The sequence below is a fragment of the Cupressus sempervirens genome, chromosome 5 (genome assembly GCF_028749045.1).
Source record: "Cupressus sempervirens isolate cs-2001-9-10 chromosome 5, ASM2874904v1, whole genome shotgun sequence".
NCBI classification, from domain to species: domain Eukaryota; kingdom Viridiplantae; phylum Streptophyta; class Pinopsida; order Cupressales; family Cupressaceae; genus Cupressus; species Cupressus sempervirens.
In genome coordinates, this window is record NC_143122.1 from 653,569,862 (window position 1) to 653,589,182 (window position 19,321).

Sequence of the window (19,321 nt, forward strand, 5' to 3'; positions counted from 1 at the left end):
GCTTGTGCGAGATATGGATGCAATTCTAGGTTCTATACGACCATGTTGCAGAGACCTACAATAACTTATATCTCTTTTTGGAGATCTTATTCCATTTTTATTTTGCAATGCCATCTCGAGTGATGCCAAAACTCATAGTGTTGGCCAGAACAAAGTTGCCAATTGCAAAATCTCCCTCACCATTTGTCGTGGGATCAAACTATCTATTCTATTAGCTCCAGGTGGCTAGGTACACCTTAGCTCTAAGGTCATCCTATCTTGTTGAGTGCTTGAACATTCTCAGAGACACTGAACTGAAATGTCCCTAAGGGTCACTAAATGCCATAGGGCAGTGATCTTTGACGGGGCATATCTCAGAGCTCATGCTAGGTATGGATGCAATTCTAGATCCTATAGGAAGATGTTGTGGAGACCTACAATGACCTCTCTCAATTTTTGGAGATCTTACTCAATTTTGATTTTGAGATGCCATCTCGAGTGATGCTAAAACTTGTAGTATTAGCTAGTACAAAGTTTCCAACTACCAAATCTCCCTCACCGTTTGTCATGGGATCGAACTGTCTATTCTATTAGCTCTGGTTGGCTAGGTAGACCCTAGACCTAAGCTCATCCTATCCCATTGAGCACTCAAATGTTCTCAGACATGCCAAACTAAAATGTCCCTAAGGGTCACTAAATGCCATAGGGTAGTGATCTATGATGAGGCATATCTCAGAGCTCGTACAAGGTATGTATGTGATTCTAGGTGCTATAGGACCATGTTATGGAGACCTACAATAACCTCTCTCACTTTTTGGAGATCTTACTCTATTTTGGTTTTGTGATGCCATCTCGGGTGATGCTAAAAATTGTAGTGTTGGCCAGTACAAAGTTGCCAACTGCCAAATATTCCTCACCATTTATCTTGGGATCAAACTGTCTATTCTATTAGCTCCAAGTAGCTAGGTAAAATCTAGCCCCAAGCTCATCCTATCTTGTTGAGCACTTGAACGTTCTCAGGCACGCTGAACCAAAATGTCCCTAAGGGTCACTAAAAGCCATAGGGTAGCAATCTTTGATGAGCATATCTTAAAGCTTGTGCAAGGTATTGATGCAATTCTAGGTCCTATAGGACCATGTTTTGGAGATCTATAATAACCTCTCTCATTTTTTCAAGATCTTAGTATTTTTTTTAATTTTTCAATGCCATCTCAGGTAATGCTAAAACTCATAGTGTTGACCAATACAAAGTTGCTAACTACCAAATCTCCCTCATTGTTTGTCATGGGATTGAAATATCTATTTTGTTAGCTTCAAGTAGTCAACTAAACCCTAGCCCCAAGCATGTTCCATCCCATTGAGCACTCAAATGTTCTTGGGAATGCTAAATCAAAACATCCCTAAGGGTCACTAAATGACATAGGGTAGTGATGTTTAATGAGGCATATCTCGGAGCTCGTGTGAGGTATGGATGCAATTCTAGGTCCTATAGGACCATGTTGCAGAGACCTACGATAACCTCTCTCACTTTTTGGTGATCTTACTCTATTTTGATTTTGCAATTCCATCTCGAGTGATGCTGAAACTTGTAGTGTTGGCCAACACAAAGTTGCCAATTGCCAAATCTCTCCCACCTTTTCTCGTGGCATCGAACTATCTATTCTATTAGCTCCAGGTGGCTAGGTAAACACTAGCCCTAAGCTTGTCCCATCCTGTTGAGTGCTCAAACATTCTTGGGCACACCAAAACAAAATGTCCCTAGGGGTCACTAAATGCCATAGGGCAATGATCTTTGACTGTGGCAACTAGATATGTCATCTCATCCAATGATGGAGACTTATGATAGAAGGTAAAGAGGTGATCATACACATCATTTTAAACATGTTATTTTTTAATGGTAATAAGGTAATCCTCAAATCTTTCTACTACATCCCATGACCTATTTTGATACTTCTTCAACCTTGGGTTTTTCACATTTAATATTCCCCTAACAACAAGGCTCGACAATTCCTACCAACAAGGCTTCATACTCCATTGTTGTATTTGTGTTGTTTTATTCTAATTTAAAAGAATAAGGGAATTTATCACCTTGTGGTGATATCAACACTACACCAACTCTTATACTATTGGATGAACAAATACCATTGAACTCAATATCCTATAGGGAATCCTTATTATTAAGTTTAGATTCAACAACCTCTTCCCCTCCTAAAATAATGTAGTTAGAAATTTAACACCTATTGCATAGAATTTGGGCTTGGGGATCTTCTGATGAAAGGAATGCACATAGACTTTCCATTTGGTTGGAGTGTCACAATTTCCTTACCCACTACTATAGTATCTTGGGACCAATCCAATTTAACTTTTCCTCCTAGGTCCCTACAAAAACTCTTTCTCGACATGTCATTACTAACTAGGATATTAGGAACCAAAATAGTTATCTTTAGTGTCTTGCTTGGATGAGTGGCTAATACAAATTGAGCATTTTTTATTTGTTGTACTAAGGAGGCCTTCTTATAATCCATAAAAGACCATTTACCAAAGATTTTAGTTAGGGTGAGGGGGGTGGATCTAAGGATTTTAGAACATATAAGCCATTGTGTTGTCAAAGGCCCTAGAGTCAATTATACAATTATTGATCTTATGGTTGTGTATGAACATAAAAATATAGAATGGTTTGGGCTTCATTATTATTGAGACATATTTTTCATATGAACCAACTTTAGCCTCAAATTTAACAATGGAGGAATGAATTACATAATTTTGGCCGATTTCTCTAGATAAAACATTAGTTAATTATTTATCAACAACTTTAGGCACAAATTGATGACCTATGACATATTCAATCAACTTATCCAATTTGTCAGGGTTCGATCTAAGGTACTCATAGGGGCGATTATTTAACTTTTGGATGACTTACAAAAGTATGGATTTTTTTAGAAAATGAGATATTGGAGTCATTGAACTTTTAAATTTTGAACCAAAGGTTTGACGAAAATGATGTTTACCTTTATTCAGCTACTTTGGGCATAATGTATTGCCCTAAATCTTAAGGATTTGTTGGCTTCTTGTTGGAATGGTACATGAAGGATATTATGATGTTACCAAGATATTTCCCTATTTTTTTACATCAAATTTATATTCAAGATGATAATTTATAGAGTTGACATACATTTAAGGATTTCCTACATTTTCAACCAACTCTCGATAGGAATTACCTTTGAGGTCATATGTTAAATGAAAAATGCATATATTACACTTCATGACAAGAAGTTCAATTGCCAGTCTTTGTTGAGGAGCATAAACATTGGGTATTTTATCGCTTGGCCCAAGGTGATCATGATTTCTTCTTGGAATGTCCTAGTAAAGTTGTTGAAATTGATTATTACCTCTAGATAATTGTCTTTTGATGGAAATTACATTATTTACCAATATTTATAATATAGGGTTAGATGAAATTGAGGCCTAAGAATTAGGTGTTTAAAATTCCTTCCTACAATTCCTAATAGTTTTTAAATCATCTTCTAGTTCAATTGCCATGATTTGAGCAACAACTAAATCAACTACCCTCTCTCTCTTAAGGTGCAATCCAATATCTGGGGGCATTGAATTAAGAAGGAACACCTTATGGTTAATCAATAGCATATTATCATTTGATAATTAGTAATATGCATATCTCTAGATTATCAGTGCATTGTTACTCAATTTTTGGTTATTAAACTAACTCTGATACTATTTTGATTAGTTGTAAAGTGATTCATATGGGCTGACTACCCTATAAATCATGCTTAGTAGTGATTTGGTAATCTTTAAATGTTTTTTATTCAGGTAGTTTATGATGAACAATTCAGTATAAACCTGATGTAATAAGTCTTTAATCTATTCTAGTATCAAAGAATGCCTTATGGATTTTAGGTGTAGGTTGTTTGGTAGTTGGTACATTGTGCAATATCTTATTGAATTTTTCCAAAAAATTTGTCATGAGTTCATGAATTTCTTTTCTCAACCAACTTAGTTGAACCAAGAGGGTTTGTCCATCATTGGGGATTTTGAATCTATCTTCAAATGTACTCCTCATATCATTCCACTTGGTTATAAAATTGTTGGGTAGAAGATAGAACTAATTTTCTTCTTTATTAGTCAATGTTTGTACAAATCACCTTTTAGCTACATCTTCATATTTAATTTCCAAGACTCCACATACCACATTAAATGTGTTTATTTGTTCATTTGTGGAGAGTTTTTTGTCACCATTGAACTGGGCAATATTTCCTTAGCTCCTTTGGGTAGGTTGTTTATATTAGCACTTAAGAGGTGGAAGCTCCCCATGGTTGAGCCATTGTAGCAATTAGAGTTGAGATAGTGACTTTAGGGGGGAATATTTTTCCCATTTAAAGTTTATGTTTTCCAAATAGTACGGTGGGAGTTGACTAGGTTTCCTTCAAAGGAGATGAAGGTCTACTTTTTGCTTTTCTCCTAGATCGTATAAGGTTTGATGAAAAGTTAAGGTCTTGTAATTATTGAAATATAGAATCAGGGATATCTCCCCTTTTTTGAGATCTACTATATTGTCTAGAGAATACAAACTCCAATTTTCCCAACAATGGTTCACAAAGTAAGATATTTGGGATTCTTGGTTTCTAGAAGTTATTCAGTTTTGTCTTTGTCTTTGTTGTTGTAGTTGTCTAAGAACATCGTCTATATCTTCTTCCTCCCTAAGAACTCTACTAGCTCTATGTTAATCTTCTCAAGTTCTCCTAGATTACTAAGAAAGAATATTTAACTAAGAATATCTTCTTTCTTGCTGTGAAAACCAATATTGGGTTCCAACATAGGTATAATATTTTCATGTACATTGTAAAGAAGCTTTGAAAAAGCCCTTAAACCTACCTCTAACCTGAGGAGCAACCTATTTATGCTTGGAGGAACCCTAATCAAGGGTTAGCAACTCATTTCTTGTACAAATCCATGATGTTGGAATGTATGCAACAAACTGTGACTATTTTAGCACATATTTTATCGGTTTTTAATCTTGTTTGGAGGAAAATCATGTGGCTATTATCATTTTGTTGCATGTTGTTGTTGTCGTATTGTTTGTTTTCCATTTTCCATGCATTAGTTGGGTATGTGCAAGATCATGGTGTGCCAAAAAGTGGTGATGTCAAAAAAATAGAGTTTGAAAACATCTAAAAGCATTTCAAAATTTGCTTTGACTTTTTTTCATCTATCCAGGTACCCAACCTGGAAAGTAAGGCCCAACCCTTATCAGATATCTAATTTGATATTGGATACCCTATTATATCGGATACCTGATAAAAAATAATATATATAAAGTAATATTAAATAATAAATTAGTTATTACCTTATATAATTATAAAATAATAAATATATATTATATTATTTATGAAGATTAATATTTTTATATTTTGAAAATCATTCAGAAATATTAATATAAGTATAATATAATAATATACTATAATATAATATAATAGTATAAATTATAATATAATATAATAGTATAATATAAAATAATATAATATAATATAATAGTATAGTATAATATAATAGTATAGTATAGTATAAATTACTAGTATGTTATTTTTGACCTGTGGGGTGTTTCAAAAAAGACAACCTACAGGAAAATATCAGACATCCGATATTATATTGGATACCTGATATAATATCGGATACCTAATATCTGTCAGTCTTTATAAAAAAAAAAAAAAGAGAACTCACGGGTTGTTTTCACAAGCTTATTTTGTGTTTATGGTTCGGACATCGGGTTTGAAATTAGATACGCGATATAAGGTAAACTTTTTTTGTTTTTTTATCAATTTTAATATAAATTTAATAAATTTTATTAATGAATTTTTTAGTTTTAGTTGAATTTAAGGTTTTTTTGATAGAAATTGTTAAAATCAAGATTTTTTTAAAAAGATATATTATGTTTTGCAAATTAATAGGAATAGCTAATCAAAATGATGACACTGAGGCAAGGAATAATATTCCTCATAACCCCCCACCAAACAATCCAATGCCCCCACAAAATCATCCACCAAATGATCCTTTACCCCATCAAAACCCTCCTTGAATTGAGGATTTGATAATTAAAAATCTCACCCAATTGAGGACTTTGCAAAGAACATATAATAATGTACCCGCATTGGCTCTTACGTTATCCACGTTAAACACCATAGTGGATAACATTGAAACCCTTACCAACCAACAAAATGCCACTCTTCGTTGATGTGATGAAATGCATGAGATGTTTGATGATGGCTTGGACTATGATGAGATTGTGGCCCTCAATATAACCAAAGAGAATTTGGCTAGCCTTTTTGCGAACCCAAAAACTAGTATACTAGTCGACAAAAAAAACCCAAACTATTGATTAAATGGTGCACAAATGATGCCATACATGCAAACTTTTGGGATCGTTGGTGGATGATTTTTGATATCCCTCCACATAGCAATTTAGATGTGCCATTTTATTTCCTTAGAAAATTATATGCAAAATTTGTGTTGAAACTCAAAGTGAATTATTAAAGCATGAAGCCCGAAATGAGTGTAGGACTAGGAGCTCCTCAGGATAGACCCTCTTCCTAGTGAAAAAAAGCTAGGACTTTTTTCCCCCCTACTGATATCTCCCCCCTCCTCAAGTGAAACATCCTAATATTATGGTAGAGGCTAGCTCTTAGATCATCAGAGTCATTCATAGGCTGAGTAGCCTATTGATATCTTAGACTGGGTCAGTCTTGCCTCCCTATGTTGATGATGTTAGCACCAATTCATCATTGGCTAGCTCATCACATGTTTGTGTGCCTCACACTTTCATTATGTACAAGAATATTTTCCTGGGTCCCATAGGTGATCTTCTTGAGTATCATTTTTTATTAGACAAGGATACACTAGATACACATGCAGAGGCTATAGACCCTGATGTAAGAGAGGAGGGGAATGTAGAGGCATGGACTCCATCTGTGTCAGTACATGTATACATTTTTTTGTTATGACATATGCAATTTAAAGTTAATTTTTATAATAGAGTAATTTTAATTTTTAAGCCATACTAACATATACATGTATGTGATCTTCATTCATGTTTAGTTGATGATTGAGAAGGAGTTCAGATAGATTGATGATGCCATGCTCTCGACCATTTCATTTGGCTTGAGACATCTAAGGTACATTATGTTGTGCTCTCATTGTTTTTTCTATTTGATATTGTAGCATATATGGTTGCTAATATTTCTTTTATCTTGCAAGTACCACTTGTCCAGGGGGGACAAAATGTGGGGGATGAGCCAACACCCATTGACAAAGGAAAGGTAATTAGGTGCTTTCTATTTAATTAACTATTGATGCATTCTTGTAAAATATTTGTGGTAATGAAAATTAATTACATTCTTTATTGTATATAGGGCATGGCTACTGGTGATGAGCCCATACAAATTCCATGTCGTAGACGGTTTGGCATTTCCATTCGCACCGAGAGCCCCATTGTATGTATAAGTATCATTTATTTTTTATTTTCCTTATCTTCATAAATAAATTCAAAACTAATTTTCGTGATATTAACCACTACTATTTTGTATCTCATAGGAGACTCCTAGTGCACACGAGGTTCGACAGGAGAGTTATGTAGATTTGATGATGCAACCACTATATCTTGAGGAGGAGCCTACACTAGTAAGTTATAGTTTGAATTCATGATTAAATATGTTATAAATTGAGCATGCTATGAATTATAACATTATATTTTAAGTTTTAGATTCATTTGACAAACATATTTGAACATACACAACCTAGAATCAGTGAGGTACAAGAATTGCCAAGGGCATATGAGAGGACTCTTGATCGATGTAAGAGGTTGATGAGAGAGGTATTTATTATGAAATTTTAATAGTATAAATCTTCATTGAAAAAAAGATAATTATGCATTTGAGTAATTCAATGTTAGATACAAAGAATCATATAAATTTAGTAGTCTAATTTTGGGTTTTCCTTTTTTGTTTATGTAGGAGGCATCTGATCCACCTAGTGCAATGAAGAGGCTACATTTTGATCATCCACTGACACCTTAGGATATTATAGTTGTTGTAGGATGCATCATGAGACATTTTGATATGGAATATGTCACATTGTTTACATAAACATTGATATTATACACATTCTGATGGCATGATCAACCACATTTTGTATATGGATCTATGTATTTTGATATATATTTGTGTACTTTCTCTATGGATACATGATCTTTGATATATATTTTTCATTTATGTGGACAATGATATACATATTAATTTAGTACCTAGCATTGTTCAATTTATCTTGGATCACGTGTATTGTTCATGTTTATGGAATATCATTAATTTTGATTATGTTTGTTACATTTGATTTAAATGCGATAATTTTTGAATAATATTTTAACAACTTTTATTATCAAATTTGGATGCAATGTTTAATTTGAAGTGCTATCATGACATAAACACACTTGTTAATCTCCTACGAAAGGTTCACATAATCCCAATTCTAATTTTAAACTCCACCTTCAACCTTGAAACTAACTCTTGGCTTCAAATCTAATCTCAACACACTTAAGGACTCTACTCCTCAACCATGGATTCTATTCCCAACTACAAACTCATTCCTAGACTCATAATCTTTGATAACTAGAACTTCACTTTGTTACAATCCTCATACTACAACTTTTCAATTTCAACATAACCTCAAAATATCACAACTTAAGAGACCTAATTGGATCAAACATTTTTAACTTGGTTCCCCAATACCCTATCCATATGAATAACATCTATACATTTCTCACATTGATCAGATTACCCATACTGATTCACTTCACAAAACTGGCTTTATTAATGCATGTTATCATTTCACACCTTATATAGGTGTTTCCAAACTTGTATCGTCATGCTCAAACCCCTAAATAACTCTTTGCACTCATTTTCACTTTGCAAGAAAAAGTTATGGTTCATTTTCCTATAGCATTTGATGGTTCATCGATAGCCCTCAAGAGCTCCAAGTTACGACCCTCAGAAGATCAACCTCGAAATGCACTTAGAGCACCTTGGAGTCTCCTTAGTATAGAGTGGTTGTGGATGATGGATGGTCTCCATGGTTAGAACAAAGGTCTCACTAGGGTTCACTTGCCCATCTGGAGCTAATGGCCCTAATGATTTGATGCCAAGATCAACGATTTCAAAGTTACGCTATGGTACACCTATAAACTGAGGCACATTGCAAGTTTTGGCATTGAGTGAGATCGCTATGTCAAATCCAAAAAGAATGTGATATCTCAAAAATGATATTGGTTATTTTAGGCCTTGACATCATCATCTTGTAGCATTTGACGGTTCATCGATAGCTCTCATGAGCTCTGAGTTATGACCCTTAAAAGATCAACCTTGAAATGCACTTAGAGCACCTTGGAGACTCCTCGGTATGAGGTGGCCGTGGATGATGGATGGTCTCCATAGCTAGAAAAATGGTATCACTAGGGTTCACCTACCCATTTGGAGCTAATGGCACTGGCGATTTGATTCCAAGATCAATGGTTTCAAAGTTATGTTGTGGTGCACCTATGAACTGAGGCACACTGCAATTTTTGGCATCGAGCGAGATCGCTATGCCAAATCCAAATGGGAGGTGATCTCTTGAAAATGAGATAGGTTATTTTAGGCCTTAGCATCACTATCTTATAGCATTCAATAGTTCATTGATAGCCCTCATCAGCTCCAAGTTATAGCCCTTAGAAGATCGACCTCGAAACACACTTAGAGCACCTTGGAGACTCCTCAGTATGAGGTGGTTGTGGATGATGGATGATCTCTATGGCTAGAACAAGGGTGTACTAGGGTTCACCTACCTATATAAAGCTAATGGAACTGATGATTTGATGCCAAGATCTATAGTTTCAAAGTTACACTGTGGTGCACCTATGAACTAAGGTACATTGCGAGTTTTGGCATTGAGCGAGATTGTTGTGCCGAATCCAAATGAAATGTGGTCTCTCAAAAATGAGATAGGTTACTTTAGGCCTCAACATCATCATCTTGTAGCATTCATTAGTTCATTGATATCCCTCATGAGCTCCGAGTTACAACCCTTAGAAGATTGACCTCAAAATGCACTTAGAGCACCTTGAGACTCCTTGATACGAGGTGACTGTGGATGTTGGATGATCTCCATGCCCAAAATATGGATGTCACTAGGGTTCACCCACCAATCTAAAGCTAATGGAACTAAAGATTTGATGCCAAGATCAGTGCTTTCAAAGTTACGTTGTGGTGCACCTATGAATTGAGGCACACTATGAGTTTTTGCAACAAGTGAGATCGATGTGACAAATCCAAATAGAAGGTGATCTCTCAAAAATGAGATAAGTTATTTTAGGCCTCAGTATCATCATCCTATAACATTCAACGGTTCATCAATAGCCCTCATGAGCTCCAAGTTACGACCCTTAGAAGATCGATCTTGAAATGCACTTATAACACCTTGGAGACTACTTGGTACAGGGTGGATGTGGCCAATGGATGATCTCCATGGCTAGAAAAAGGGTGTCACTAGGGTTCACCTACCTACTTGGAGCTAATGGCACTGATTATTTGATGCCAAGATTAGTGGTTTCAAAGTTACATTGTGGTGCACCTATGAACTGAGGCACACTGCAAGTTTTGGCATTGAGCGAGATTGCTGTGCGCAATCTAAATGGAATGTGATCTCTCAAAAATAAGAGAGGTAATTTTAGGCCTCGGCATCACCATCCTATAGAATTTGATGTTTCATTGATAGCCCTCACAAGCTCTGAGTTACGACCCTTGGAAGATCGACCTCAAAATACACTTAGATCACCTTGGAGACTCCTCAGTACGGGGTGGTTGCGGATGATGGATGGTCTCTATGGCTAGAAAAAGGGTGTCACTAGGGTTCACCCACCCACCTAGAGCTAATGGTGTTAAAGATTCGATGCCAAGATCAATAGTTTCAAAGTTATGTTGTGGTGCACCTATGAACTAAGGCAGACTACGAGTTTTGGCATCAAGAAAGATCATTGTGTTGAATCCAAAAAAAATGTGATCTCTTGAAAATGAGATATTTTATTTTAGGCCTCAGCATCATTGTCCTATAGAATTTGATGTTTCATCAATAGCCCTCACAAGCTCTAAGTTACAACCCTCGGAAGATCAACTTTGAAATGCACTTAGAGCACCTTGGAGACTCCTTGGTACGGGGTGGCCATAGATGATGGATGGCCTTCATGGCTAGAAAAAAGGTGTCACTAGGGTTCACTCGCCCACCTAGAGATAATGACATTGATAATTCGATGCCAAGATCAGCAGTTTCAAAGTTACACTATGGTGATCCTTTAATGTCATAGAATGTTATTTTTATGCACTTTTATGGATGTGTATTTGGAAATTGAATAAATTTTTTGAAATGATTGATAGGGAATTCAAACCAAAACCAAAATATTATAAATAAATAGTGCCAACTGATCAATTCAAAAAGTTCACCCTTCAACCATTTGGTTAGGTACTACAAGTGGAAAATCAAAAAAATGCACTAGAAACAACAAGTTCTTTATTGATTTGAGAGCAAGTACAATGTGTTTCTTCAATATATCTTCTTCTTTGACTGCTCAGAGCCTATATAGGCTATTTACAACTGATTCAACCAACCCATGGACAATTCTATCCATTAGGAGTTACATTTTGAAAAGTTATCATGAAAATTGCAAAAGTTGCTAAGCAACTTTTTGCAAGTTTTGCGCTAAGACAAGTTTTACTATAAATTTGTTTGCAAATGGACTCTAAAAACTCCTAGGGACCCTACTATTTTTCTAAACACCTATATTTTCCTAGAAAACATGGAATTTACCAAAAATCCACTTTATTGGACCAATTGATGCCTAAGGCTTATAGTTGCACCATGGGGTATTGTGTCCATTAAAAATGTCAATGGTCATAGGGAGATCATTAGATCTATCCCTAGACCTTATTACATCAAGAAAATAGAAAAGATTAGGTGCTTTGCACTAGTGTTCCATGTACTGATGTGATAAAAAAGTGCATGGAATGGTTAGTGATTGTGCATACCTCACTACATTACTTGATTTTTTTTTTGATGATTTGTGGTTGGTATGTGTTAGATTAACAAGCTTTCTTAGCATACGCATTGTTGGATAACCAGTCAATTTTCCTACTAATTCAAATGGGTGTGCCTAAGGGTTCAACATTTTTGGGTGATATTGAATCCACACGAAAATCACTAGCTCTTCTAGAGATGCTAAAAGGTGTGTACAAAGGGACTAGCATCCTTTAATATTGTGTAATTTCATTTTTGTGCATTTTTATGGATATGCATTTGGAAACATGTCATGCATTCTTGAAAATTCTTTTTATTAGATGTTCTAGGTATGTGAATGATCAAAATCCTTATATTTCATTAATGTTATTGGACTAAGAATGAGTTTTCCTCTTAGTTGGAAGGGTGGCCCTAAGGGTTCAACACTAATGGGTGATGTTGAACGACCTTGGTAATGAATAGTTCATTTGGGGAGGCTTGAGACTGCATGCAAATGGATTCTTGTCGATTTTACTCTTGTTTCAAGGAGTGGGCCTAAGAGCTCAACATGTTTTGGTGATGTTAAATCACCATATTAATGAATAGCTCATTTGGAGATGCTAAAGAGTGTGTGCAAATGGGCTATCATCCTTTAATGTCATAGAATGTTATTTTTATGAACTTTTATGGACATGGTGCACCTATGAAATTTTATGAACTATCCCCCACATGTTGATAACATAAGAGGAGATGAGGAGTATTGATAGACAACAAGAGTATTACGTGCATAATGATGAGTGTGCATAGCAAGATCAACAAAAAAATGGATTGAAAACAAAGGAAGTATGACAAATATCTTGCAAGAGAGATAACTATAAAAGAAGAGTAGATAAGATTGCAATTTTCTCAATTTCAAGAGGTAAAGACCCAACCACCTTGTGTTCCTAGTCAACGAACCAACCCATTAAAGTACAATGTGTTTTTTCAATCTATCTCCTTCAAATGTTCAAAGCATTTATAGGCTATTTTCAACTGATTAGACCAACCTATGGACAATTGTAGTCATTAGGAGTTTCATTTTGTAAAGTTGTCAAGAAAATTGCAAAAGTTGTTAAGTAACTTTTTGCAATTTTTGCAATTTTTGCGCTAAGACAACTTTTATTGCAAATTTTCTTGTAAATGGATTCCAAAAACTCCTAGGGACCCTACTAGTGTTCTAAACACCTAGACTACCTAGAAAACATAGAAATAACCAAAAATCCACTTTATTGGACCAATTGATGCCCAAGGCTTATAGTTGCACCATGGGATCTTGTGTTCATTACAAAAATGGATGGTCATGGGGAGATCATTAGATCTATCCCTAGACCTTATAGGAGACAAGTTAATATCAGGAAGCAAATCAATTTGGTAAGCATTTTTGCCACACTTTTTACCAATGGAGGAGGAGTTGACATGGTTGTAATAATGCATGGTAACCATGATGAACCAACAAAAAAGAGAAACACTATAGAAACTAACAAATCAAGCTTGAAGTTTGTGCTTTCAAGAGGCTGTGCAATTAGGTATTTTTCCTAGCTCAAGTCAAGGGAGGAGTCACCATTCAAACTAGCACTTGAACATGAAGATTATTATGGAGAGGATCAAATGCAACATGTTGATTCAGTCCCAAATGTTGACAATAAACAAGGGTTTAACTTTGACAATATACAAGATCACATTATTAGAATAAAATAATGAGTAAAATATACAATGGAAACATCACACCATAAAAAAAATGAAATGCATTGATAAGACTTGTAGTAAAAGGCTTACACAATATTAGTATCATAAAAACACTTCTTGTTTCAATGCCTCATTGTGAATGAGTATTCAAACTTATTGACACCTTCCCCAAATTGTTTTTTAAGGAATCAAGTATTCTAATTGTTCATCCATATTTTCTAGATTTTTCTTATTTTATTAGTTTGATAAAAATGGTTTTAATAATCATAATGTCAACTCTATGTCAAATAAGAAAAAAGCCAAACTTGTCATAAGATATCTGCAAGCAATCATCTTTCATTATCTCCTTGCTTCAATACTCATATAGTTATAAATGCTCTTAAAATTGTCCTTATAGCCTTGTATCATATGCAAATATGATTTGTAAGGACTTGTTAAATATATTCCTCTTATAATTTCTTACAAAGAACCTACCAAAATACAAATTAGAATGTATAACTAATTTAATCTATCTGTAGGACCAGAAAAATGGGTTAAAATGTATAACATACTATGAGAAAATCACAAAACTCACTAATCATATATTAGCACCCACTAGTCTACCATGAAAACCAAACTAATAGAGAAAGCAATAGAAACTCCCTTTTTTCGTTTGTAGCTCTCATGTCCTTCTTTCTTCTCCAAATAATTGTAGCTCCAAAGTTGCCTATAGTGCACACAAAATTGAAGTAAAATTCCATGATGTGGATAATGCCATGAGAATACTAGAAGTGTGATTTTCGTTTGAGAACAAGAAGTGTAGATGCAAAGAAGTGGGGACTTAAAAACTCGAGGATTTGGATTTTCAAGACTTAAGCATTCAAAGATTCAAAGGACCCAAAATGAGAGAAAGAGTTGATTTGATATGATTTCGAGTTGATTTGATATGATTTTGAGTTGATATGAAATGATTTCGAGTTGATATGAAATTGATGTGAAAGGGGATACAAATGAGGAAATATGGTCAATTTGGCCAAAAGACCAAAGTTAGTAGAATGAGAAAATGGGAGAAATTAGTATGAAAACGTGATAAAGTCGTAGATGTGAACCATTTTTGAGTGTCTACACTATCTTTTTCATTATTACAAAAATCATATACAAAAAAAATTAGATTTTACATCATAAATCTTAGGAATTCTCCCCCCCACCTCCCCACCCCACTCTTCATGATGTACCTACATTCCAATATCATAAAAAATATTAGTAACTTATTGTATTAAACAAGATAATCATTGGTTCATTGAATCATTATGAATAAAACACCATAAGAAGTAAATATACCTAGTCGAGTGTTCTAGTAAGGTCCTCTCTTTGTTTTAAGGTCTCCAACAAGGCTTCATGATCAACATTAGTAATAGTAAAAAGTTATTTTACTTTTGGTCTTCCTTGATGCTTCAAAAACTTTACATTTGTTGCTATAATAAGATGTGAATATATGAGAATTATTTTGTGCTTCTAATAGTCTTCGACTGTAGGAATTCCATTCCTTCTAAGCATGTATGTTTGTAGCCATGTTTCGTAAAAATAACTGAACCAGTAGGATATGTGAATCCATCATCATCTTTGATCGGTTGTGAAAGCTTTTTTTTACCTCTTACACAATGTGCTAACCAATAATCAAATTTCTCATCATTCCCTTGTGGTGCAACCAATGCAAAGACATGTCTTGGCTGAAGAAGATTTGATAGATGGTTATGCTCAAGTGAACTTTCCATGTCATCATTTCCGATAGAGGGTATGATAAACAATGGAGTAAGATAATGTGGAGCCCATGTGTCCACCCACTCACTCGACTCACAGTGATCCCAATCATACTGAAAACAACTAGGACAAAAGCAAGCTAGTTGTCATGTCCAAATGGTTCATGTACTAGAATTAAAGCTCTAGAATGAATGCATTTTTTATGAGTCTCTCACTGTAGCACATTCTGATCTATCACCTCTGGACCCTTCCTTAACCAACCAAAAGAACTTGTGTACCACTAAATCAAGAGTCCCCCCCTATGATAGTGCTAAACTACACCGATCAACAATGCTACGAGCATCAAGAAGCTCTACTACTTAAATCTGCAGTTGCTCCTTACCTAGAGCTCTCTTCACACATGCTCCTGCTCCATAATGTTCTCCTTTCCCATGGTCGAACTCAAAAAAACTTCAAATATGATGCACCCCCCTCTCTATGTGCATCCTACACAACCAATAAAACATACGAGCATTCTTAAATTGACCTATATAATTATCTGAACAAATGATATGTCTATCCATAGCAATTGCATGCTTCTATAAGAAATCAAAATAATTCTCGAAATGATGTTTCACAAACTCATGAGAGTGAGATCTATCATCACTCACATTAAAAATGATACTCTCTAATAATATTTCGATTATCTTCCACACTATCAGGGGCATGTCTATATGTTATGTAGACAAAAAAAGCAATCTAAATAGAGTTGTAATACTAAGATTGTGTCTCATTTTGAGGTTGCAATGTGTAGTTCTTAACAAAATCAACAACTAATATAATAGTTACAATGGGAAAAGTCTCCTTACACATTCTAAATTGTTGATCCAACCACTGAGGCTTGTGACTATGTCTTGCATACTTTTAGAAATGATTTGCCTTGAAATCTAAAATAAAACTAGCCACACTAATTTCTTTTCCAACCAATTCACATCTAGAGCCCTCACCCCCACTCTTCAATGTGTATTTCACCATTTCATATACATTTTTTTTTACTATTTCCTTTCCAAGATCTTGTTCTCACCCCTCATGGAAACATGTGACAAACTTGGATAAGCCACTGCATTTTGAACACTTCTCATGTAAGCAAGCATTTTTATAAAAGAAACAACCATCAACTCTATGACATAAAAATTGATCTAGAAAGTCTTTTGATGATTTTGGAAGCCCAATAGCACCACAATTATCCAACATTTTTTTAATATGCAAAGTATAATGGATGGAGCATAATAGTTCATGGTGCATAGAAAACTTGACATGATATTTGCAACAACATGTATTTTGAATTTTAAGTGGCACACAATAAAATGACTTGAAAGATTCAAAAGCCCTTTGTGATATATGAAGACTTGGATGACTCTCTCTAAATTGTTTGAACAACATAGTTTGACTTACCTCCAAATAGTGTTTAGGATGTGGCGTGTGGTCTCTGATGACAATTCTCAATTTTAACATGTCTTTAGCATTGGATGATACTCATGAGCTAGAGTGCCAAAATTGGTTAATTTTTTCCTTCACACCATTGGATAGCTTCTTATCAAAACATTGAAGTCTCCAACCAAATACCCATGTTTCATTTTGAAAAAGATCATCAATTCTCTCTTGTTGACTAAGTATTATTCTCAAAGTAGTATGATTTAGGTTCAAGTCAATACAAGTTTTTCTCATATATCTACCCATTTTCAAATGATGACTATCCAAAGAGGTTGTAATAACCCTTCGAGTAGCTCTTTTATCCTTATGCCTACTATTTTTCCCAATGCTATTGAGAGCACTAAAAAGATTCTTCACAATAATGGCATTTCATTCCAACTTTTTATTGACACAAATGTTCAATTTGGAAAGCATAGGTCTCATCTTTTGCATCTTTAATAAGTGCATAAAAAGCTAACATTTCTCCACCACTATCTTGTTGCTAAAAAACATCCTATATAGTCTTGAAGTCCATAACTGAATGGTTCTTTCTAATTTTTTCCCTTCCAAATTGGTAATAATCATTTCATCAATTTTAATTATCCATTTTGGTGTTCTAGAATTTTCATGTCGATTATAATTAGGAGATATGTAAGGTTCCTGTGCATTGTCATGTTTGACATGGTAAATTATGCAATTTACATCATGACCTAGTAGCATTTCCTCCTCAAAATTTTCAATTCTGACATTATCGTTTTCAAAATTTGGTACATTTTCATTCCCCAACTGCACATATTCATTATTTGACTCTATGATTTCACCTTCAACTAATTTATCGTCAACTTGACTGACATTTAACATACCTTGTCTTTTCCTTTAGTGTTCTATTTTGTCCCTTTCCCTATATGTCGCAATGTCTTCATTGGATACCTTCCTTTTGCATTTAGCTTTTCGATGACTGTTGTTCCTCATTAAGATAAAAATTTTAGACACCTAGGGATATATTATCAAACTTTTTTCGATTGTTTGGGCCCCAAAACATAACTTTTCCTAAAACTCATGAAAAAGACCTACAAAAACCAATGTTGTCAGGTTTGCAATGATAGGAAATATTTTGAGAAAATCATGCCAGTAAAATTGGATATTCGATTTCAGAATGGATACTCGATTTCAAATTGGATATCCGATATTGGCACCAAAATAATGGAGGGAAAAATAAATTAGTATAATGTATTAGCTTATAATATTATTATATGAGTTATGAAATATATATATATATATATATATATATATATATATATATGAAATTATTATAATACATTATTATTATTATCTATAAATATAATATATATTAATATGTATATGATTATTATATTATATTTTTATTACTTTTACAAATTCAATGATGGTATATGTCTCTAGGGGTCTTAGGACCTCTATGGACATATTAGAATCATTCATATGGGTCAAAAGAGGCCATAGGACGACCTATGATCCCTTTTGACACATTTCATGATGACATATGTCTCTAGGGTCCTAGGGCCCCTAGGGACATATTAGAATTATTTATATAGGTCAAAAGGGGCCATAGGATGACCTATGACCCTTTTCGACACATTCCATGATGACATATATCTCTAGGGGTCCTAGAACCCCTAGGGACATATTATAATCGTTTATATGGGTCAAAAGGGACCATAGGATGACCTATGACCCCTTTCAACATATTTCATTATGACATATGTCTCTAGGGGTTTTAGGACCCTTAGGGACATATTACAATCATTTATATGGGTCGAAAGGGGCCATAGGATGATCTATGACCTCTTTTGACACATTCCATGATGACATATGTCTCTAGAGATCTTAGGATCCCTAGGGACATATTACAATTGTTTATATAGGTTGAAAGGGGTCATAGGATGAGCTATGACCCATTTCAACACATTTGACCCTGTTTGACACATTCCATGATGACATATGTCTCTAGGGGTCTTAGGACCCCTAGGGACATATTATAATCATTTATATGGGTCGAAAGGGGCCATAGGATGACCTATGACCCCTTTCAACAGATTTTATTACAACATATGTCTCTAGGGCTCCCAGGACCCCTAGGGACATTAAAATAATTTATATGAGTCAAAAGGGCTTTCAACACATTTTATTACAACATATGTCTCTAGTGACCCTAGGACCCCTAGGGACATTATAATCGTTTAAATAAGTCAAAAGGGGCTATAGGGTGACCTATGACCCCTTTCAACACATTCCATTATGACATATGTCTCTAAGAGTCCTATGACTCCTAAGAATATATTCCAATCATTTATATGGATCG